The 25,800-nt window shown below is 34.9% G+C and overlaps 1 long non-coding RNA gene across 1 annotated transcript in view; it reads left to right on the forward strand.

Moving 5' to 3' along the window:
• Nucleotides 1-1,483: 1,483 nt before the first annotated feature.
• LOC140624907 (uncharacterized) overlaps nucleotides 1,484-25,800 on the forward strand; it is a 43,104-nt gene continuing 18,787 nt past the window's right edge. Inside the window, exon 1 of the long non-coding RNA XR_012024345.1 lies at nucleotides 1,484-1,574. This is a non-coding gene — a long non-coding RNA (uncharacterized lncRNA). The remainder of the gene's footprint in view (nucleotides 1,575-25,800) is intronic.

Below are 25,800 nucleotides of genomic sequence, written 5' to 3' on the forward strand. Positions count from 1 at the left end.
AGTACACTTTTTAATTCCCATCGCCTACTTAAACCATCCTCCTACCCACTTCCCTTCTGGTAACCATCAATTTGTTTTCCATAGTTAAATGTCTGTTTCTTGGTTTGCCTCTCTCTCTTTTTCCATTTGCTAGTTTGTTTTGTTTCTTAAATTCAACATATGAATGAAATCATATGGTATTTGTCTTTCTCTGACTGATTTATTTCACTTAGCATTATATTCTCTAGCTCCATCCATGTCATTACAAATGGAAAGACTTTATTCTTTTTTTATAGCGAGTAATACTTAGCTATAAAAATATATATAATCCCATTATATATATATATATATATATATATATGTTCTGTTGGTAAAGAATATATATATATATATATATATATATATATATATATATATACTGCATCTTTATTCTTTCAACAATCAACGGATGATTGGGCTGTTTCATTAATTTGGCTATTGTGCACATTGCTGCTATAAATATCAGGATACATACACAGCTTTAAATTTGTGTTTTTGTATTCTTTGTGTAAATACCTAACAGTGTGATTGCTGGATAGTTCTACTTTTAATTTTTGAGGAACCTCCAAAATTGTTTTTCACAGTGGTTGCACTGGTTTGCACAACCACCAACAGTGCAAGAGGATTCCTATTTCTCCACATTCTCACCAAAGGCTGGTTTTTTCTTGTGTTGTTGATTTTAGCCATTTGGACAAGTGTGAGGGGTAACATCTCATTGTAGTTTTGATTTACATTTCAATGATGATAAGGGATGAGCATATTTTCATGTATCTGTTGGTCATCTGTATGTCTTCTTTAGAAAAATGTTTGTTCATGTTTTTTGCCCCTTTCTTAACTGGATTATTTGGGGGGTTTTGGGTGTTGAGTGAAAAATTCTTTATAGATTTTGGATACTAACCCTCTATCAGATATGTCATTTGCAAATATCTTCTCCCATTCTGAATGCTGTCTTTTGGTTTTGTTGATTCTTTCCTCTCCTGTGTAGAAAGTTTTTATTTTGATGTTAGTATCAATAGTTTATTTTCTATTCTTTCCTTTGCCTCAGAAAACATCTAGAAAGAAATTTCTAAGACTATGTCAAAAAAGTTACTGCCTGTGTTCTCTTCAAAGACTTTTATGGTTTCAGGTCTCACATTTAGGTCTTTAATCCCTTAGGAATTTGTTTTTGTGTATGATATAAGAAAATGTTCCAGTTTTATTCTTTTGCATGTTGCTGTCCAGTTTTTCCAACATTATTTTTGAGGAGACAGTCATTTTCCCATTGAATAGCTTTTCCTTTTTTGTCAAAGATTAGCTGACTGTATTGTTGTGGGTTTATTTCTAAGTTTTCTGTTCTGTTCTATTGATCCATGTGTCTATTTTTATCCCAGTATCATATTGTTTTAATTACTACAGCTTTGTAGTATAACTTGAAGCCCAGAATTGTGATGCCTCTAACTTTGCTTTTCTTTTTCAAAATTGCTTTAGCTAAATGAGGATGAAGCAGAAGAATGAATCAGGGATATAGAAGATAAAACTATGGAAAATAATGAGGCTGAAAGAAGAGGGAAACAAAGGTAATGCATTATGAAGGTAAACTTAATGAACTCAGTGATGCATTTTTTTTCAGCGACTTTTAAAAATGGAATAACATTAATATCATAGGAGTCCCAGAAGAGGAAGAGAAAGAAAAAGTGGCAGAAGTTTTATTTGAGCAAATTATAGCTGAAAACCCCTCCCTAATCTGGGGAAGGATACATGCATCAAAATCTAACAAACATAGGGAATTCTCATTAAATTCAACAAATGCCAACTACTACAATGGCATGTCACGGTCAAATTCATAAAATTCACAGACAAGGAATGAATTTTGCAAACAGAAAGGGAAAAAGATCCGTTTACAGAAACTTACAGGCCAGAAGAGAGTGGCAGGATGTATTCAATGTACTGAATGGGAAAAATATACAGCCAAGAATACTTCAGCTAGGCTGCTATTCAAAATAGAAGAGCTACACACTTTCCCAGACAAACAAAAACTAAAGGAGTTTGGGACCACTAAACCATTCTTGCAAGAAATATTGAGGGGGACCCTTTGAATGGGGTGGGGGAGACCAAAAGCAATGAGGACTAGAAAGGATCAGAGAACATCACCAGAAACACCAAGTCTATATGTAACACAATGACACTAAATTGATAGATTTCAATAATCAATCTGAATGTAAATGGATTAAATGCTCCAATCAAAAGACATAAAGTATCAAAATGGATAAAAATATAAGATACATCTATATACTACCTACAAGAGACTCATTTTAGATCTAAAGGTAACTACACATCGAAAATGAGATGGAGAACCATCCATCATGCTAAAGACATCAAAAGATAGCCAGAGTAGCCATACTTATATCAAACAAACTAGAATTTAAAATAAAGACTGTAAAGAGATGAAAAAGGCATTATATCATAATTCAGTGGTCTATTTATCAAGAAGATCTAACAATTATAAATACTTATGCCACAACTTGGGAACACCAAAATTTGTAAAACAATTTATAACAAACACAAAGAAACTTACTGATAATAATACAATAATAGTCAAGGACTATAACACCCCGCTTACATTAATAGACAGATCATCTAAGCAGGAAATCAACAAGGTAACTAGGGCTGTGAATGACACACTGAACTACATGTGAATGACACACTGGATTTAATAGATATATTCAGAACATTTCACCTAAAATCAGCAGACTACACATTCTTTTTGAATGCACATGGAACATTCTCCAGAATAGATCACATACTGGGTCACAAATCAGCCCTCAATAAGTACAAAAAGATTGAGGTCATAACATGCATATTTTCCAATGACAATGCTATGAAACTTGAAATCAACCACAAGAAAAATTTGGAAAGATCATAAATACATGGAAGTTAAAAATTATCTTACTAAAGAATGAATGGGTCAACCAGGAAATTTAAAAAGCAATTAAAAAATACATGGAATCAAATGAAAATGAAAACATGGTAGTCCAAAACCTTAGGATGCAAGGTCCTAAAGACAGTCCTAAGAAGGAAATATATATCAATATAGGCCTACCACGAGAAGCAAGAAAAGTCTCAAATATGCAATCTAATCTTACACCTAAAGGAGCTAGAAAAAGAACAGTAAATAATGCCTAAAGCCAGCAGAAGAAGGGAAATAATAAAGATTAGAAAAGAATAAGATAAGAAATAAATGATAGGTAATAAATAAATAATAATCATAAGATAAGAAATAAAGAATAGATAAGCAAATTATATAGAAACAAGATAAAGAATCAGTATGATGGACCAACCAAACTAAGAGCTGATTATTCAAAAGAATTAATAAAATTGATAAAACCCTAGCCAGACATATCAAAAAGAAAAGAGGAAGGACCCAAATATATAAAATTATGAATGAAAGATGAAAGATCACAACCAATACCACAGGAATACAAGCAATTATAATAGAATATAATGAAAAAATTTATGCCTACAAACTGAGCAACCTAGAAGAAATGGACAAATTCCTAGAAACCTACACACTACCAGAACTGAAACAGGATGAAATAGAAAATATGAACAGACCCATAACTAGCCAAGAAATTGAATCAGTAATCAAAAATCTCCTAACAGACAAAAGTCTAGGGACAGATGGATTCCCAGAGGAATTCTATTAGACATTTAAAGAAAAGAGAATTATAGACCAGTATCCCTCATGAACATCAATGTAAAAATTCTCAACAAAATACTAGCAAATCAAATTCAACAGTACATTAACAGAATTATTTGCCATGATCAAGTGGGATTTATTCCTTGCTTCAAGTGTGGATGAAAATTCACAGATCAATCAACATGATATACTACATAATAAAAGAAAGGATAAAAAAAATATGATCCTGTTAATGGATGCAGAAAAGGCAGCTTACAAAATACAACATCCATACTTGATAAAAACCCTCAATAAAACAAGGATAGAGGGAACATGCTTCAACATCATAAAGGCCATGTATGAAAGACCCACAGCTAATATCACCCGCAATGGGGAAAAACCAAGAGGCTTTCCCCTATCAGGAATAAGACAAGGGTTTCCATTTGCACCACTTTTTAGTAATTGAAGCCCTAGCTTCAGCAATCAGACAACAAAAGAAATAAAAGGCATCCAAATTGACAAGAGTAATCAAACTTTCACTATTTGCAGATAACATGATACTCTATGTAGAAAACCTGAAAGTCTCCACCAATAAATTGCTAGAACTAACACATGAATTCAGCAAAGTTCTAGGATATAAAATCAATGTGCAGAAATCTGTTGTATTTCTCTAAACCAATAACAAAGCAGCAGAAAGAGAATTCAAGGAATCGATCCCATTTGCAATTGCACAAAAAACAATAACTAGAAATAAACCTAACTGAAAGGTGAAAAATCTGTACACTTATGAAAGAAATAAAGAAGATAAAAAAAATTGAAAAGCATTCCATGTTCATGGATTAGAAAAATAAACAGCATTAAAATGTCTATACTACCCAAAGCAATGTACACTTTAATGAAATCAGTATAAAAATACCACCAGAACTTTTCACAGAGCTAGGACAAACAATCCTAAAACTTGTATGGAACAATTAAAAGACTCTGAACAGTCAAAGTAATCCTATAAAATAAAAACATAACTGGAAGCATCATGATTCCAGATTTCATGTTATATTACAAAACTACAGTGATCAAGAAAGTATGGTACTAGTACAAGAATAGAGCCATAGATCAATGGAACAGAATAGAAAACCCAGAATTGGATCCACAACAATATGGGCAACTAATCTTTGATGAAAAAGGAAGGAATATCCAATGAAAAAAAGACAGTCTCTTCAACAAATGATGGGAAAACTGGACAGCAACATGCAAAAGAATGAAACTCCACCACTTTCTTACACCATATGCAAAAGCAAATGAAAAAGGATTAAAAGACTTAAATGTGAGATAGTGAACCATCAAAATCCTGGGGGACAACACAAAGCAGCAACCTCTTTGACATCAGCCATAGCCACTTCTTGCTGGATATGTATCTGGAGGCAAGAGAAACAAAAGCAAAAATTAACTATTAGAGCTTCATCAAGATAAAAGTCTTCATAGGGAAGGAAACAACGAAACTCAAAAGCAACCTACAGAATGGAAGAAGACATTTACAAATGATGATATCTGATAATTAGTATCTGAAATCTATAAAGAACTTATCAAACTCAATACCCCCAAAAAATCTAGTTAAGAAATGGGCAGAAGACATGAATAGACATTTTTCCAAAGAAGACATCCAGATGGCTAACAGATACAGGAAAGATGCTCAACATCACTCATCATCATGGAAATACAAATCAAAACCATCATGAGATAACACCTCATATCTGTCAGAATAGCTGAAATTAACACAGGAAACAACAGATGTTGGGAAGGATGCAGAGAAAGAGGAGCCCTCTTACACTGTTGGTGGGAATGCAAACTGGTGCAGTCACTCTGGACAACAGAATGGAAGTTCTTCAAAAAGTTAAAAATAGAGCTACCTTACAATCCTGTAATTGCATTACTAGGTATTTACCCAAAGGATACAAAAATACTGACTCAAAGGGACACATACACCATGATGCTTATAGCAGCATTAGCCACAGCCAAATGACCATCCACTGATGAATAGATAAAGAGGTGGCATATATAACAATAGAATAATACTCAGCCATCAAAAATAAAGAAATCTTGCTATTTGCAATGATGTGATTGGAGCTAAAGTGTATTATGCTAAATGAGATAAGTCAGTCAGAGAAAGACAAATACAATATGATCTCACTCATATGTGGGATTTAAGAAAGAAATCAGATGAACATTTGGGAAGAGGGAAAAGAGAAAATGGAGAGAGAGAAACCACCATAAGAGACTCTTAACGATAGAGAACAACCTGAGAGTTGATGGGAGAGATGGTGGGAGATGGGTTAAAGAGTGATAGGGATAAGGAGGGCACTTGTGATGAACACTGGGTATTGTATGTAAGTGATGAATCACTAAATCCCACTCCTGAAACCAATATTGCACTGTATGCTAACTAAAATTAAAATTAATTAAATCGATTAATTAATTTAATTAATTAAAATTTTAATTTATTAAAAAAAAGACAGATTGAGGGTTGAGTGTGGAATTCTACCAATAAGATGAAAATCAGGCCGCAGAGTATTTTTGAGGTTTTTGATTAAAACAAACTTTATTTTGGCTGCATATGTTTACATTAAATACATAATTTGATCAAAATGAGAAAAAAAATGTAGTCATTAGGTGACTTAAAAGATTTTATTTTTTCTAAGACAAATTTGCTGATTTACTAGTATCATTGATGCTAGAGATTGTTTTTTGAAGAAGAAATAACATTTTGTAATGACTACACATCAAATAATTTAAATTGTGTTAGGGAGCACCTGGGTGGTTCAGTGATTGAGCACCTGCCTTTGTCTCAGGTCATGATACTAGAGTCCTGATATCAAGTCCTTCTTCAGGCTCCCTATGGAGAGCCTGCTTCTCCCTCTTCCTATGTCTTTACTTCTCTCTGTGTGTCTCTCATGAATAAATAAATAAAATTTTTAAAACATAAATAAATAAGTAAGTAAATAAATAAATAAATAAATATTGGAAAAGTTCTCTCATTTTGCATTGCCTAACCTAAATTTGAAGTCTATAAGAGAAGCATTTTTAAGTCTTAAAAATCTCTCTTCATGAACATTTGTGCTCCTAAAATTTGCTTGTAATACACACTTATTTACACACATATTAGGGTATGTTAGAAGAGCAGCCTTTGGAGCTAAGTATAACTAAGTTGGATTCCTCATTTGCTACTTATTAGCAGGTTACTTAGACTTTTCAAGCTTTTTTTTTTTTTTTTTTTTTTTTTTAGGTTTTAGGTATTTATTTCTTTATTTAGAGAATGAGTGAGTAGGGGTAGTGGGAGAGAGACAGAGATCATCTCAAGTAACTCCACACTGATCACAGAGCCCAATGTAGGGCTCAATTTCATGGTCCTGGGATCATGATGCTACCCAAAATGGATAGTCAGATGCTTTAACTGACTGAGCTGCCTAAGCATCCCTCAAGCTTCCTTTTTAACATCTAGAAATTAGGATAATGGTAACTACCATTTTCTGTCATTGTCAGGATTAAACGATATATAAAATATATAAAATTTTAGGAGGAACCATCATGTAGTAAGCACTAATTACATAATATCTATTATTACTCTTCACATTTTATTATTCTAATCTCAATTATTTTAAAATAAAATTTTATATGCGTTGTTGGGGGAAATATTTGCATGATTTAATATCACATGAAAAAATGTGTGCTTTGAGTATCCATTAAAAATTGAATAGTTTTATATAACTAACTTTAAAAATCCTTGAAGAAATTACTTCACATTTCTCTTTTAAAAACACTATGTTTGAATTCAAGTTCCCAAATTATCCATAACAGGCTTTCTCAAGTTTTTAGTTGGTAGATACTTGTCCTAAATTGCCCTAAATTACTATTGTAAGAAAGTCTGTCTGTGGCAGACAATTCAGGTCAAACTCAAATCATTATTTGGAAAAAGTAAAGGTAACATACCAGTGAACTTAAATCATGTAGAATGTACATGATGAGCAAAGAAAAAATCGTAAGATTATCTTTACATTTGACCATAGTGGTAGGTCAAGAAGCTCCCTTTGTCCCCCCACACCATTCTTATCCTGTGGGATGTTGTGGAAGTTAATTGGTTTTTATATATAAACTGGGCTTTCTGAACTGAAGGGAAGAGGAGACAAAGGAAGAGCAGAGGGACATATTAAAAATTCAGCATTTTAAATGGACAAATGGAACTTCATTTACTGTAAGAGAGAACTAAGATTCTGTAAAGTGATCCTAAAGTATCAGATTCTCTGTATGATTGAGACATTATATATAAATGAACCTTCTTTATATGTAATGCGCTACTGAAAAATACAGTCATTTTAAATGTAATCAAGACAATCGATGTTTAAATTATCTTATTTCGAAAAAATAATAATCTTATTTTGCTTTTGGTAAGAAATGTTTAAGCGTCAAATTTATAGCCATTTTTACAATTTGGCTTTTTTAATGAACATATGTTATCTATATGAAATTTGATTTTCATATAGAAAAAGTGATCAACAAATTAAAAGAAAGAAAAAGTGACCAAGACCAAGACTTCACTTCCTATACTCTGCTTTTTAGTTAGGATTTTAACATAGCTTTATATTTTGGTGAGTTATGATTTTATATTGTTTTCTGGATAGTTCTCCTTTCTTTGTCCAGTAGAATTTGGTCATTTGATATATGAGAAAATTATGTCTATAAGGTCACTTCACTGATTAGATAAAGTAAAACTCCAGGCAGTGTGTAGGTTCATTTAGGCTATTCTTTTAACCAGACTGCTGACAGACTGAATGTCCATGGTTTATTTTTTGCACAGTTCATAAATTACTAAGTATTTTTGCAACCAACTGAGTCTGGATTTGCATCCCATGCTCTGAATGATATGATTCCAGAATGTTGATCTATCCGTGAATAATTACTATTGAAAGCCTTTTGAGATTTGAAAGGATTTAGAAAACATGTCTCTAAAGTTAAGCCAAATATTTTCAGGCCCTTAATAGACTCTCAACTCTTGAATATTAGTAAGATAAAGTTAAATGCTATTTTATGAAAAATAAGAGATCAAATTATAGGAGCTCTGAGTTTGGAAGAGGAATCCTATTTCAGAGACATTTGGGGATTTGTTTTAGGGAGAATCCTTTATTATATATGTCTAAAGAATCAGAAATTTGTTTAAATGGAAAACATCAACTACCAGCACAACTCTTTATTTAAAATCATAAGATTAATATGTTCTTCTGTTTCTCCTTGAATTAATATGTTCTTCTGTTTCTCCTTGAATTACAATTTTTAAAAATTTTTTATTTACCTATTTGAGAGAGACATTATAAGTCAGGGGAGGAGCAGAGGGACAAACAGACTCCCAGCTGAGCAAGAAACCTGACATGGTCAGGATCCCAGGACCCCAACATCATGACCTGAGCTGAAGGCAGATGGTTAACTGACTAAATCACCCAGACATCCCTCTCCTTGACTTACAATTAAGGATCAATGTTGAACACTGAAAGGCACTAAGTTTCCCAATATTCTAGGTTGAGAGAGGCCATAGCAGTTGGGATCAAATCCTTCTCTATTTCCTTTTGGCCTTAGGAGTTACCAGAATTGGCCTAAAAACCCTCAACATCACTCTAAACCCAAATAAATATAAAAGGACATTTGGAGAAATAGGAGCCTGCAACCTTTGGGCCATGTAGAATTCACGGTGACACAACCAGGAAGACCTCTTGAGACATATTTATTTAACTAGCAAACTTGCTGATCTGCTCCTATGTTGGTCAAACAGAGGAAAAGGATTAGAAAGGAAAAGAGGTAGTGGAGTTAAGAGCAAAGGAGCCCATGTTCTTCTTCACATTTGCCCTTTAAACTTGGATAGTTGAGGACCTGAGTCAAACAAGTGGATGGAAGACTGTTGAGCAATGTCTTCTTAATAACTATCCCAAGAAGGATACCTATGGACTGAAGATATCCCAGAAGTGGTGAAGTGGAGTTCTCCTGCATCAAGAAACTGCAATACGTCTTCTGTTCATACTTTCTAAAGAATCCACACATATTCTAGTAAGAACTAGGATTTGGATGGCTGCCACACATAGTCATTTCCATTTAGTATGAATGCCTTAAAGTGCACTGACAGTTCCAAAAATGGTTTTCATTTTGTGGTCTAAATTGGCACAATTTCAGTATCAAGCAGAGAAGCAGAAGTATTAGCAGAGAGATATTTGATGACTTGATAACTATCACCCCCCAAAATTGATCACATTGAGAACCCTAGAATAGCTGATTAAAGCTGAAAGAGCTACAAAACAGTCCCTTCCTGAGAAGCACTTAGAGAAAGCCCAACATCAAAGGAGATACCAAAGCAAGGACACCAGAGGAATCTGAAGACCCTGGTACTTATAGCTAAAGCAAATGTTAAACACAGCCGAACTCCTAACTGAATTAATGTAAATCCTAATATAAAAAGTCTATTTGGCTCAGTTTCTATTATTGAAAGTAAAATGTCTGGTTTTCAGCAAAAAATTATAAAGTATTGATGATCTGGCTCCAGGCCAAAATTTTAGGTATGATCTTTTGGGCCTAATCATAGGCCAATTACAAGCTTTACCTGGCAGGTTCCTCAGCATAGGGAAGAAGGAGAGGCAATCCTCCCTAACAGAGTTTGAGCACAGCCAATGAATATTTCCCCAGGAATTAAATTGGAGTCAGGCACTTAGAACACTTATCCCCTGCATTTCTAGCCTCGGCATCTCCTTTGGGAGGCCTCCTTATTCAAGCCTTCAAAGATGCACTTCTCAGGTGTCTTCTCTAACCACCTCCCTATCACAAGACCTTAGCTGAGTACTTTTCCTCACTCTAAATCAATACCTTTCTGCTGAAATCAGCACCTTCCCCTCCCCCTTCTCCTACCAGGCTCCTTAGTTATGAGGTGATTCCTCCTACCTGAGCTACATATCATCTTACCAGCACTCAGTGTTATTCCATGGGGAAAATGGAACACTGGGGAGCCAGAATCTATTTTTGCCTCTTGATTATACTATTGTAGTATAGCTTTACAAGTATAAGCTTTACAAGTTGGAAAGCATTGAAGTCATAAAAAATATGTTCCCAGACTACAGTGGAATTGAACTAGAAATCAACAACAGAAATATAGCTGGAAAATCTGCAAAGATTTGAAAATTAAACAATACATTTCTAGATAACACATGAGTCAAGGGAGATGTCTCAGAAATTAATAATTTTTTTTCATTAAAGGAAAATTAAAAGACCAATCTATTAAAATTTGTAGAATGTAGCAAAAGTGGGGCTTAGAGGAAAATTTATAGCATTAAATGTATATATAAAAGGGAAAAAAGATCTAAAAATCAATAACCTCAGCTTCTACATCAGGAAACTAGAGAAAGAACAATAGTTTAAGTATATTTAAAACAAAAAAGAGCAAAACCAATGAAAATAAAAGACTAGAAATCAGAGAAATTCAAAATAGGAAAACACATAGAAAAAAAACTAGCAAAATCAAAGGCTAGTTTTTTGAAAAGATAAAATTTACAAACCTCTAGCAATGTAAACCAAGAAAAAAAGAGAAGATACAAGTCAATAAAATAAATGAATGAGAGGTCACCACTATTGATCTCATAGACATAAAAAAAAAGTTTATAAAGTGATATTACAAACAACTATATGCCTACCAATTTCATAACTTAGATTAAATGGATCAAATTCCTTGAAAGGCACAAACTACTGAAACTCACACAAGGAGAAATCGATAACTTGAATAGCCCTATATCTCTTCAGTGGATTGAGTCAATTATCAATAATTGTCCATCCAAACAAGCAAACTATTAAGCCAGATTATTATTTTTTTAAAGATTTTACTTATTCATGAGAGACACAGAGAGAAAGAGAGAGAGAGGCAGAGACACAGGCAGAGGGAGAAGCAGGCTCCATGCAAGGAGTCCAACGTGGGACTCAATCCAGGACTCCAGGGTCACACCCTAGGCCGAAGGTAGGTGCTAAACCGCTGAGCCACCCAGGGATCCCTAAACCAGATTATCTTACTGGTGAAGTCTACCAAACACTTAAGGGAAACATGATACCAATTCTCCAAAATACCTTCCAGAATATAAAAGCATAAGTAACACTCTGAACTTATTTTGTGAAGTTAACATTACTCTTATAACAAAACCAGTAAAGATGTTATAAGAATATATCACTACAGAGCAATATCCCTAGTAAGCATGCGTTAGCAATTCAAATACTACAGTGTATAAAAAGACCAAGTAGGACTTATTCTAGGTACATAAAGATGATTCAACATTAGAAAGTCAATCAATGTAATCCACCATATTGACAGGCTAAAGATGAAAAATCATATGATCATATTAATGCAGAAGAAGAATTTGGCAGAATTGATCACTCATTTATAATAGAACTTTTTAACAAACTAGGAATAGAGAACTTCCGCAAATTTATAGAGAATATCTAGCAAAAAATCTACAATTAACATTGTTTTTAATTAATGGGGAGAAATTGGATACCTTTCCTCTAAGATCAGGAATAAGGCAAGGATGTCCTCTTTCACTATTCCAAGTCAACATTGTATTAAAAGTCCTAGCTATTGCATCAATGCATGGAAGCCAACTGAAAGAATCCCTAATGGCCAAAGTTAGAACAATTTTAGCAACAAAATAATGTAGCATTTTTTTTAAGGATTTTATTTATTTATTCATGAGAGACACAGAGAAAGGCAGAGGCAGGGACGTAGGCAGAAGGGAGAAGCAGGCTTCCCGTAGGGAGCCCAATGTGGGACCCGATCCCGGGTCTCCAGGATCACACCCTGGGCTGAAGGCAGCGTTAAACTGCTGAGCCACCCGGGCTGCCCCAATAATGTAGCATTTTATCCAATAAATATTCAGTCCAAACTTATATAAATAAATGATTGAATATATGAATAAATGGAAGAGAATAGACAAAACTCCTGTATAGATGATTTTTTAAAAAAAAATATGTAGTTACTCCACTTTTTAAAATTTTGAACTTAATTCTCACTTAAGAGTGGGTAGCACAAGTGACTTCTTCCGGAGTTTGTAAAACAATATACTAAAAAGGCCATTGTAAAGAACAATTTTTTGGTGGATAAACTTAAGAAACATTACTATCGGGATCCCTGGGTGGCGCAGCGGTTTGGCGCCTGCCTTTGGCCCAGGGCGCGATCCTGGAGACCCGGGATCGAATCCCACGTCGGGCTCCCGGTGCATGGAGCCTGCTTCTCCCTCTGCCTGTGTCTCTGCCTCTCTCTCTCTCTCTCTCTGTGACTATCATAAATAAATAAAAAAAAATTAAAAAAAAAAAAAAAGAAACATTACTATGGCCAAGTCGTTAAGTTGAACATCAGCATTAATAAGTAATCTTAAAAATATGTACTCCTGATATGTTATAGTGAGAATGATACTTAGCCTCTTTTTTCTTCCCCTTGAAACATTCAATACCATTTCAAGCATAAAAAGAAAGATCAGATAAATCCCAATTGAGGGACAAACTACAAAATAACTAAAAGTCCTTTTCAAAACTGTAAAGATCACCAAATTAAGACTCTCATAGCCAAAAGGAACTTAATTAGACATGGGAAGTAAATGTCATGTGGTGTTTGGAATGAAATCCTGGAAAAGAAAAAGAACAGTAGGCAAAAACTAAGGATGTTTGAAGAAATAATAGAATAATAGAAATAATTATAATGTATCAATGTTAGTAAGAACTATGACAAAAGTATCAATGATATAAGATATTAATAACAGTAGAAGCTATTTGACAGTTGTCGTATTGTCATCACAATTTTTCTGTAATTCTCCAGCTGTTTAAAATAGAAATTTTATATTTGGGAAGGTAAAACCACAGAAAAGGTAAAGAACAAAATCAATAAGAAGATGAAAAAGAAAAAAAAAAGTGTGTGTCACTTCCCTGTAGCAGCATGACCCAGCAATTGATCACATTATTTCAACTTATATTTTATCTTCTGAATTTTGTCATTCAGCCTTACTGCGAGTTTAGGCTAGGGGCCTACTTGAAAATTAGGGGTTCCACTGCTAAAAAAAGAAAAGAAAGAAGAAGGAAAATGGATTTTGGAGAAATCCTAAATCTATTCCACAATTCTATGAAATTATTTTTCAGTAGAAAAAATTCATGTAAGTTGAAAAATTCACAAAGACCAGAATTTTGAGAGATAAAGGAATACTTGACAAAACTTGTGTAAAACATTCTCAGTAAGAGATATGATATTTAATTACCTAGGTGAAAAATGAGGCGATCCTTGTGATGTTGGAGAACAATATGTCAAACTGGTAAGGCAAGATTGATCAGAATCCAAATGGGGGTAAAAGAGAATAGATGAGCTCTAAGCAGCTCATCATAAGGTAGTTGTGTATTTCAGTGTGGCAAGGGTTGAAAGGAAACATGGAAATCAGTGGACCATAGAAACTCAATCGTTAGTGGCAAGGTCAGGCAAGGCACCTGGAAAATTTGGAATTGATGCTAGCGATGGAACACTCCTTTAAACCTGACTGAAGTAACATGAATTAGGTAAATGTATAATTGCTCTCAATTATATTTAGATTGAATACCATAATTTCAATTATGATATTTTGATTATAACGACTCCTTTCCATCACACACACACACACACACACACAGCATTCAGCTAAATTGAGGGAGTCATTGTGATGAGAAAATGGATTTTAAATGTTACCTATGGTAAAGGTGAGTGACAGATTTATTAGCTAGCACTTTGGTTAGCCAAAACAGGCTGGGTGAGAACTGGGTTCTGGAATGGCACAAGAAGCCAGTTAAAGCAAGTGTGAGGCAAATCAGGACTGTAGACTGGCAGCAGGTGCTAGCAAAGTCCAAAAATAATGGCAAAGAGAGGAGATAATCAAGGTTTTTTTGTTTGTTTGGTTGGTTTTTTTGTTTGTTTGTTTGGTTGGTTTTTTTTCAGGGGAAATAAGCTTGAGGTGGTTTAGAGTGTCAGGTAAGATGCTGAAGAAGCTCAGTTCCTTCCCACTTTTGCTGTTCTTTCCCACTTTTACTCAACTAGAGCAGCTCTACTTCATTGCTTAATTTCTTAATACTGAGATTACCTGTAAAATTTCTCTTGAGGAAATGTGGCTCAATTGCTTTTTAAAAGGGTTAAAAAATAATAGTAGAGGGAGATGCAAGCATATGTAGCCCTCCAACTTCAAAGGAAATGTATTCCAATATTTTAATTCTATTCAATTAAATATTTATTTTTACTCTTATTTTTTTCAGTGTCTTGGGGTTGCAATAATGACAGAAGTCCTGAAATGAATTGAAAGCTCCTTTCTTCACCATCCAGTGCTCATTCAGTTGGTCTCTGTAATATCACTTTACTTTGTTTGTTTGCTTGTTTTACACGGATCTTGTAGAATCAAGGATTCTTTTTCAATATTCCAGTCCTTCCAAGTCAGATGGTAGGTTTTCTAGTCTGACTGTAAGTCCGTATTTCCTGGGACAGAATTGGCTATGTTTGACTTTAAGAGGGTGGGGAAGTTGAAGTAGAGCATGGTACTCTTTCTTGTCTTTATCATTAGCCCAGTGATTGCAAATTTAAAGGATAATGTCCTCTGTGAATGGGCTTAGCAAAAGACGATAGTGAGTAGTCGTGGCGCAAGGCATCCAAATCTGATTTTTTTTGTTTGTTTCAAGTTTTTATTTAAATTTCATTTCATGTAATATTACTTTCAGGAGTAGAATTTAGTGATCCATCACTTACATAGAACATCTAGTGCTTATCACAACAAATGTCCTTCTTAAAAGCACCCATCACCCACCCCCCATCCCACTCCCTGCCCCCACCTCCCTTCCAACATACCTCAGTTTGTTCTCTATAGTTAAAAGAGTCTGTTTTATGGTTTGCCTCTCTCTTTTTTACCCCTATGTTCATCTGGTAAATTTCTTAAATTCCACATATGAATGAAAGCCTCTTTTGGCTAACCAAAGTGCTAGCTAATAAATCTTTAACTGTCACCCACCTTTACCATAGGTTACATTTAAAATCTATTTTCTCATCACAATGACTCCCTCAATTTAGCTGAATGCTCTGTGTATGTGTGTGTGTGTGTGTGTGTGTGCGCGCGCGTGTGATGGAAAGGAGTCATTGCAATCGAAGGGAATTATGAGATTCAATTTAAATATAATAGTATTTGTCCTTCTCTGATTGATTTGTTTCCCTTAGCATGAGACACTCTAGTTTCAGCCACATCATTGCAAATAGCAAGATTTCATTCTTTTTGATTTTTGGTTAATATTCCATCGGAAATATATAGCACCTCTTCTTTATCCAGTATTAGTCGATGGACTTTTGGGCACTTTCCATTATTTGGCTATTGTTGATAATGCTGCTGTAAACATCAGGGTGCATGTGCCTTTTTGAATCAGTATTTTTGTATCCTTTGAGTAAATACCTAGTAGTGCAATTTGTAGCTTGTGGGGTAGTTCTATTTTTAACTTTTTGAGGAACTTACCTGCTGCTTTCTAGAGTGGCTGCACCAGTTTGCATTCCCACCTACAGTGCAACAGTGTTCCCCTTTCTCCACATCCTCACCAACATCTGTTGCTTCTGGTGTTGGTAAATATCTCCTTGTAGTTTTTTTTTTTTTTCCTTTTAGTTTTGACTTGTGTTTCCCTGATGGGGAGAGACATTGAGCATCTTTTCATGTGTCTGTTGGCCATCTGGAAGTCATTTTTGGAAAAGTATCTATTTATATCTTCTGTATATTTCCTTAACCAGATTATTTGTTTTTAGGGTGAGTTTGACATGTTCTATATAGATTTTGGATACTATTCCTTTATCAGATATGTCATTTGTAAATATCCTCTTCCTATTACAAAGGTTGCCTGTTAGTTTTGTTGATGATTTCCTTTGCTGTGCAGAAGGTTGTTTTTTTTTTTTTTTATGAAGTCCCAATAGTCCATTTTTGCTTTTGTTTCCCTTAACGCCAGAGATGTGTCCAGTAAGAAGCTGTTATGCCCAATGTCAAAGAGGTTGCTGCCTGTGTTCTCCTCCAGGATTTTGATGGTTTCCTGTCTCACATTTAGGTCTTTCATTCATTTTGAATTTATTTTTGTATATGAAGTAAGAATGTGGTCCAATTTCATTCTTTGTATGTTGCTGTCCAGTTTTCCCAACAACACCATTTGTTGAAGAGATTTTTTTTTCCCATTGGATATTCTTTCCCATTTTGTTGAAGATTAGTTGACTTTACGGTTATGGAACCATTTCTTGGTTTTCTATTGTGTTCCATTAGTCTATGTATCTGTTTTTGTGCCAATACAATATTATCTTAATCACTATAGCTTTGTAGTATAGCTTCAAGTCTAGAATTGTGATGCCTCCAACTTTGCTCTTCTTTTCCAAAATTGCTTTGGCTATTTGGAGTCTTTTGTAGTTCCATACAAATTTTAGGATTCTTTGTACCAGCTCTGTGAAAAATATTGGTGGTATTTTAATAGAGATCGCATTAAATATGTAGATTGTTTGGGCCCCTGTCTGGCTCAGTGGGAGGAACTTGTGGTTTGATCTTGGTGTGAGTTTGAGCCCCAGGTGCAGTGTAGAGATTACCTAAATAAAACTTCAAAAAATGTGTAGATTATTTTGGGTACTATTTTAACAATTTAACAATATTTAACATTTTAATAATATTTGTTCTTCCAATTCATGAGCATTGAATGCTTTTCCATTTCTCTGAGTCTTTTTCAATTTTTTTTCATCAGTGTTTTATAGTTTTCAGAGTATAGCTCTTTTACCTCTTTGGTTAGGTTTATTCCTAGGTATTTTATGGTTTTTGAAACAATTGTAAATGGATCAATTCCTTGATATCTCTTTCTGTTGCTACATTATTGCTATATAGAAATGCTACAGATATCTGTATTTATGTATCAGGTCTAGCAATTTTCTGTCAAGTATTTCGAATTTTCTACATAGAGTATCATGTTGTCTGCAAATAGTGAAAGTTCCATTTCTTCCTTGCCAATCTGGATGCCTTTATTTTTGTTGTTGTTGTTGTTGTCTGGTTGCTGAGGTTAGGACTCCAGTACTATATCAATTAACAATGGTTACCATGGACAAAAAGCTCTCTGTTTTTCCCATTGAGGATGATACTAGCTGTGGGTCCTTAGTATATGGCCTTTAGGATGTTGAGCTATGTTCCTTCTATCCCTATTTTGTTGAGTTTTTACCAAGAATGGTGCTGTATTTTGTCAGTTTCTTTTTTTTTTTTTTGCATCTCTTGGTAAGATCATATGGTTCTTATCCTTTCTTTTATTAATGTGGAGTATCACATTGATTTGCAAATATTGAATTACTTTTGAAGAACACAAATAAATCCCACTTGATTGTGGTGAATGATCATTTTAATGTACTGTTGGATTTGATTTGCTAGTACTTTGCTGAGAATTTTTCCATCTATGTTCATCAGGGTTTTGGCCTGTAATTCTCTTTTTCAGTGTAGTCATCATCTGGTTTTGGAATCAAGATAATGCTGGCTTTGTAGAATGAGTTTGGAAGTTTTCCTTCCATTTCTATTTTTGGAGCAGTTTGAGAAGAATAACAACTAACTCTTCTTTAAATGTCTGATAGAATTCCCCTGGGAATCCATCTGTCACTACACTTTTGTCTATTGAGAGATTTTTTTTTATTATTGATTCAGTTTCTTTGCTGGTTATTGACCTGTTCATTTTTTTCCCTCCTGTTTCAATTTTGGTAGTTTATATGTTTCTAGGAATTTATCCATTTCTTCCAGGTGGCCCAATTTGTTGGCATATAATTTTTCATAATATCCCCATAATTGTTTGTATTTATCTGATATTGGCTGTAATTTCTTCTCTCTCATTTGTGATTTTATTTATTTGTGTTCATTCTCCTTTATTTTTAAGTCTGGCTATAGTTTTATAAATTGTATTAATTCTTTCAAAGAACCAGCTCTTGGTTTCAATGAGCTATTCTTTTTTTTTTTAAGTTTTTATTTATTTATTTGAGAGATACAGAGATTACAACAGAGATAGATAACATGAGCAGGGAGGAGAGGGAGAAACAGACTACTCCCCATGGACCAAGGAAACTGATGTGGGGCTTGATCCCAGGATCCTGTGATCATGGCCTGAGCTGAAGGTAGATGCCTAACCAACTGAGCCATCCAGGTGCCTCTTATTGAGCTATTCTACTGTTTTGTTTATTTATTTATTTCTGCTCTAATCTTTATTATTTCCCTTCTTCTGCTGGATTTAGACTTCATTTGTTGTTCTTTTTCTAGCTCCTTTAGGTGTAAGTTTAGGCTGCATATTTGAAACTTTCCTTGCTTCTTGAGGTAGGCCTGTATTACTATGTACTTCCCTCTTAGGACTGCTTTTGCTGCATCCCAAAGGTATCAGACCATTGTGTTTTCATTTTCTTTTGTTCCCATGTATTTTGTTTTATTTCTTCTTTAGTTTCCTGGTTGACCCATTCATTCTTTAGTGAGATGCTCTTTAACCACAAATACATGTGGTCTTTCCAATTTTTTTCTTGTGGTTCCCTTCAAATTCATAGTGTTGGAAAATATGCATGTTATGACCTCAGTCTTTTTGTACTTAATGAGGGCTGATTTGTGACCCAGTATTGATCTATTCTGGAGAATGTTCCATGTGCATTCAAAAAGAATGTGTAGTCTGCTGATTTTAGGTGAAATGTTCTGAATGTATCTATTAAATCCAGTGTGTCATTCACATGTAGTTCAGTGTGTCATTCAAGGCCTAGTTACCTTGTTGATTTCCTGCTTAGATGATCTGTCTATTAATGTAAGCGGGGTGTTATAGTCCTTGACTATTATTGTATTTTTATCAATGAGTTTCTTTGTGTTTGTTATAAATTATTTTACAAATTTGAGTGCTCTCAAGTGGGGGGAATAATTATTTACAATTAGTAGATCTTCTTGTTGATAGATCTTTTTATTATGATGTCCTGCCCTTCTTCATCTCTTTTTACAGTCTTTGTTTTAAAATCTAGTTTGTCTGATCTTAGTATGGCTACCCTGGCTTTCTTTTGATATCGATTAGCATGATCAATGGTTTTTCATCCCTTCATTTTCAATCTGTAGATGTCTTTAGGTCTGAAATGAGTCGCCTATAGGCAGTATATAGATGGGGTTTTTTGTTTGTTGGTTGGTTGGTTTTGTTTTGTTTTGTTTTGTTTTTTTGTTTGTTTTTTGGATGGGTCTTGTTTTGTTTTGTTTTTTTATTCATTCTGATACTCATAGCTTTTGATTGGAGCAATTGTTCCTTTTACATTCAAAGTAATTATTGATGGCTATGAATTTAGTGTCATTGTATGACTTGTTTTGTCATTTTTTTCCTGGAGATTTTCCCTGTTCCTTTCTAGTTTTTGTCAATTTTGGTCTTTTCTTCCCACTCCCAGAGTCCCCTTTAATATTTCTTGCAGGGCTGAGTTAGTGGTCCCAAACTCCTTTAGTTTTTGTTTGTCTGAGAAAGTGTTTATCACTCCTTCTGTTCTGAATGACAGCCTTGCTAGAGTGTTCTTGGCTGTGTATTTCTCCCATTCAGCACATTGCATATATCCTGCCACTCTCTTCTGGCCTGCCAGGCTTCTTGGAGAGATCTGCTGCCTTATCTGTATTTCCTTACTTAGGGACTTCTGTTGTCTTGCTGTTGTTAGGATTTTTTTTTATCTCTATATTTTGCGAATTTAACTATTATATGTTTTGGTGTTAGCCTTTTGTTGATTTTGCGGTGAGTTCTCTGTGCCTCCTGGATTTGGATGCCTGTTTCTTTCCCAGAATAGGGAAGTTTTCAGCTATAATTTCTTCAAATAAGCCTTCCACCCTTTTTATCCTCTCTTCTTCTGGGACTTCTCCTGTGATATAAATATTATTATGCTTTATGGAGTCACTTAGTTCCCTAAGTCTACATTCACAATCCAATACTTTTATTTCCCTGTTTTTTTTTTAGCTTATTTCCATAATTTTATTTCCCATATCATTTATTTGTTTATCTGCTTCTTCCGTCCTTGTGCTCATTACATCCCATTGGTTTTGCATCTCAATTATAGCATTTTATTTTTAGACTGATTAATTTTTAAGTTTTATCACTTAAAAGGCACTCTATGTTCTATGCTTTTCTCAAGCCCAGCTACTATCCTTATGATTGTTGCTTTAAACTCTGGATCAGGCATATTACTTATATCTGTTTCGATTAGATCCTGGCCATAACCTTTTCTTGTTTTTTCTTTTGGGAGGAATTCCTCTGTCCTGGCATTTTGTTTAGGTCTCTGGCTTTTTCTCTGTGTTAAGAAAGCCTATTATGTTTCCTGCTCCTGAGAGTACTGGCTTTATAAAGAAGAGGTCATATACTTTCCAGGGCCTGGTGCTTCAGAAAGAATCTCTGGTGTATTCTATGTGTATTCTGCTGCTGTGTTTTGGCTGCTCTTTCCCTCAGATTATTTCTCTGCAGAATTCCTCCTTGCCTACAGTGAGGTGTGTTTGGATCTTGGCTGGAGTGTGGTGAGTTTTAACTAGATGTGCTCTGGTCTGCTTGTTAAAAGACATCTGATGCTACTTTCACTAGAACTGAAGCTTTGCAGAACTTTATGGTTAGTAGATGTGCATTTGGGAGGTTTGCGCTGGTCTTCTGGGGGAGGGGCCTGCTGCTGTGATTCTCAGGATCACTTGTCCAGAAAAGCAGTATCTGCTTCAGCCAGCTTCCTGGGCTCTATGGGTGGGAGGGTGGGGGAATTCCCACCCACTTCTGTCCAGGAAACCCTCCAAGAAGAGTGAACAATCTCCCCTTATCTGTCCTAGGCATCTCAGTTGGCTGCCTTCACCCTGTGTCTGCAGTGCAGTAGTCTATCCTAGGCTGGCCGGCTGAGTTCTTCAAATTTCAAACTTGAGGGACCCGGCATGGCATGGACCAACACTTGTCCTCTGGGGAAGGATCTCACTATGTTGGGACGGATGCAGGTTTATCCCAGAAGGGTAGTTGCACCAAAGTCCAAGGGTGTGAAGTTTGGACTAAAGCATAGCAAAGAGTCAATGTTCAGGTTAGGACTACTCAGCAGGTGTCTATGCACCTATGCTAAGGGTTTGGGGAGGGAGATAGCACCTATCAACTCTTCTGTCCCAGGAGAGGAAATGCCACCTCTCCCAGATGCACTCCAAGAAGGAGAACTGTCTCTCCCAGTGTGCTCCAGAAGATCCTCCGATTGCATAATCTGTACTGAACTATCTGTCCTCCTCAACAGGAGTACTGCAGCACCCACTAGTCTCCATCCCAGTCACTCCACAGACCTCTTAAACTCTAGTCTTTGAGGCCCACTGGTTGGAAAAACTCACAAAAATCAGCCCTTCTCATTTTCCCAGCTAGTGGCTTTAGGGAAGTGTTTTTCTTGTGCTATCCCTCATATCTTCCTTTCTCTCTTTCAAATCTCTCTCTCTGACAAGGGCTCCATCACCTCCACTGCATCTGTAATCCTTTTCTCTCCCAAATCACCTCTCTACACCTCCTACCTTCCACAATGTGGCCTCATCTCTCCCACTAGTTGTGCAGTGTGTTCTCTCAGTCTTCAAATTGATTTCTTGCATATTCAGAATGATTTGATATCTGTGTTCAAGGGATGAGGCAAGTCTAGGGTCTTCATGCTACTTCCCAAATTTGATTTTCAGTATGAATCTAGATCCTTTCATATTATTGGGATGAGTGCCACATAGCTGCAGGCCTGTCAGTGGGAATGTGGCTATTTAATTACCAACTTGGCTGTGTTCTCTGACTAGATGTAGTGACAGTAATTCTCTAAGTCTTTCAATTTTCTATTTTTAAATATTTTTCTTACAATTTTTATATGTATTTATAGTGTGCATGTATATGTATGTGTTCATATATACATATATGTATATGTACAGAAATATGTATATAAGTACATGCATGCATATACCAATAAAATTTAATATGATATTATGTATTCTAAATGTTAATTTTTGATAATTTGGATTTTGAAAGTTATGTGTTTTTAAAAAATAGGTAACAAAATGAAAAATTAAGATTAACTAGACTGGAGAAAATGAATCCTGTAACATACAGAAGTTGTTTGTTATATCTTTAAAAATATATTTGAATTTACAAGTTATGATACCTTAGATAAGTCTCCCATATAGTTCACAAATCAAGTTGTAAGACACTTGAAACGTAAAACATGATGATTTGATGTACATATGCATTGTGAAAATATTCTCATCATCAAAATAACTAACACACCCATCACTTCACATATTTACTATTTTTTTAATGAGACCATTTAAGTGCTACTCTCTTAGCAAATTTAATTAAAGAATACAGTGTTGTCAACTTTAGTCACCATATTATACATTACAGCCTCAGACCTTATTTATCTTATCACTGAAAGTTTGTACCCTTTTATCAACCACTTCCAATCTCATCCCTCCTGCCTCCTAGGCCCACTGTCTAGCTCCTGGTAACACTTTTTCAACTTCTTTTTCTATGAGTTGGATACTTTTTTTTTCTTTTTAGATTCTACATATAAGTGATACCATGCAGTATTTGCCTTTCTCTATCTGGCTTATTTCGCTTAGCATAATACCCTCCTGTTCATCCATATTCTTGGGTTTTCTTCTTTTAAAAGGATTTTTTTCTTTTTAAAGGCTGAATAATATTCCATTATGAGTGTATATGCATATATACACATATATATCATATATATATGCATATATATATGTATGTGTATATGCATACATAAGGGAGCTTACTTAAAAACACAAAACAATAAATTTGCTTGAGTTTTATAGATAGTTTTTTTTAAGACTTTATTTATTTATTCATGAGAGACACACACAGAGAGAGAGAGAAGCAGAGACACAGGCAGAGGGAGAAGCAGGCTCCCTGTGGGGATCCCGATGTGGGACTAGATCCCAGGTCTCCAGGATCACACCCTGGGCTGAAGGCAGGCGCCAAACCACTGAGCCACCGGGTCTGCCCTGTAGATAGTTCTTAATAAGCTTTAAAATATGTGATAGTTCTTTAAAAAGAAAATAAATACATAATACTTTATGAATGCAATCTATGTATGTGTAATCATACTTGACATTTCCTGACTTTGTCTTATAACTTGTAGTTTTACTTCTTTCGGGTAATAGAGAAATGTTCTCCAATTATCTCTATGTTATATATTTTTATGGAAAATGTAAAAAAATTATATTTGAATGAAGGAAAATTTACATCGTAAGATGGAAATGCAAAATAATGTCATATTGTTTCTCCATTCTAAAATAAAGTTGAGGGGCACCTGAGTGGCTCAGCGGTTGAGCATCTGCCTCTGGCTTGGTTTATGATCCTGGGGTCCTGGGATTGAGTCCGGCGTCCTGCTCCCTGTGGGGAGTCTGCTTCTCCCTCTGCCTGTGTCTCTGCCTCTCTCTCTGTGCCTCTCAAGAATAAATAGATAAAATCTTTTTTAAAAAAATAAAATAAAGTTGAATGTCTGGGAGGAGCAATGCAGAGTAAATATATAATATGAAAAAAAAGTTGAATCTTCGTACACTATCACTTTTGTCTCTACTAGTCATTTGGTTACTTCCAATAGTTCTCCTGTAGCAATGAGCCAGAACTTAGCTTGAATTAGTATAGAATAAATAATATATGTTTGAATCTATACAATATCTTCCTCTTTTTCTTCTTTTAGCAATTCTTTACTGTATAGGATACACATTTTTTTAAAGCATTACAGTAAGATGACACGTTATAAACATGTGATGGGAATAGGAGAAAGATATTATTACAAGTGGTTTAAAGGTAGATTATCCTGTCAGCATAAGGCCATCAACAATTCTTTCAATCCCCCTTATCAAGATATAAAGGTATTTTCCCTCTCTTGAATTGCTGCTGGCCTATGACTTGTTTTGACTAAGACAGTGAGGAAGAAGTGATGTGTGAGTTCTAGAGCTTGGCAGATTCATTTCACTCTTGTGGGATCCAGCCAAAAGCACAAAAGCTATGGCAAGATTACTGAGTGATAAGAGAGAAACAGCCCCAGGCAGCCCCCAGGCATTCCAGATACCACAGTGGAGGTGCTATGAGCAGGAATAAAACCATCTTGATCGTGCTGTCTCAGCCATAGTACTAGCCAAAGACAGTCAATAAGCACACATTTGTATCCTCAGCCAACATTACATGGCACAGAAGAAAAAGTCCAGCTAGGTCAGCCAACTCACGAAATTATAAGAAATAATGAGAAATAATAAATCATTACTGTTTTAAGCCAACAGATTTTGGATTAGTTTGTTACAGGAAAATCTATAACTGAAACATGGTTTCTTTGAGAATATATATCATTTTCAAGTGTAAGATTTTTGAACCAAATAATTTTGTTACAAGGAAAAAGGACCAAGCTACCCCATCTCCATTCTCATGAGAATGTAAGAAGAAAAGATAATTTAATTATATGAGATATTGGGGTGATTACTAATTATATCTGTTAAAGTACATTCAGCTGTAAGTCTAAAACTCCTTACTTACATTTGCTTAAAAAAACAAAGATATTAATCAGGGTCCTTGATAAGGAGTCTAGACATAAAGAGTATGTGATGCCTGATCTCAGGGTTGTGAGTTCAAGCACCATGTTGGGTGTAGAGATTACCGTAAAAAATAAATAAGCTTTAAAAAAAAAAAAAAAAGAACCTATTATTGGTATAGGGGCTTCACAATGTCTTCAAACAAATAGGCTTTTTTCATTCTTTTGTGTTTCATCCTCAGCAAGTTACTTTCTACAGCATGGGTATAAGAAGACTTGCCTCAGTTTTAGATATTATATTCATGTCAAGACAAGAAAGGTGCTGTCATATGTGTATGCTTCCTTTTGATAGAAAATAAGTTTTCCTAAAAGCAATTCCAATCAAATTGTAGTCATGTGCTACATTCCATTTGCCAAAAAGGTTTTATAGGGCCATAACTGGCAGTACTGGGAAGCTGGAAAATTTCACATCTGGCAAAGAAATGCAAAATTGTCAGGACAGCTTAGACTGGTTTTGCTCTGTCAATGT

The sequence above is a fragment of the Canis lupus genome, chromosome 35, assembly GCF_048164855.1.
Source record: "Canis lupus baileyi chromosome 35, mCanLup2.hap1, whole genome shotgun sequence".
NCBI classification, from domain to species: domain Eukaryota; kingdom Metazoa; phylum Chordata; class Mammalia; order Carnivora; family Canidae; genus Canis; species Canis lupus.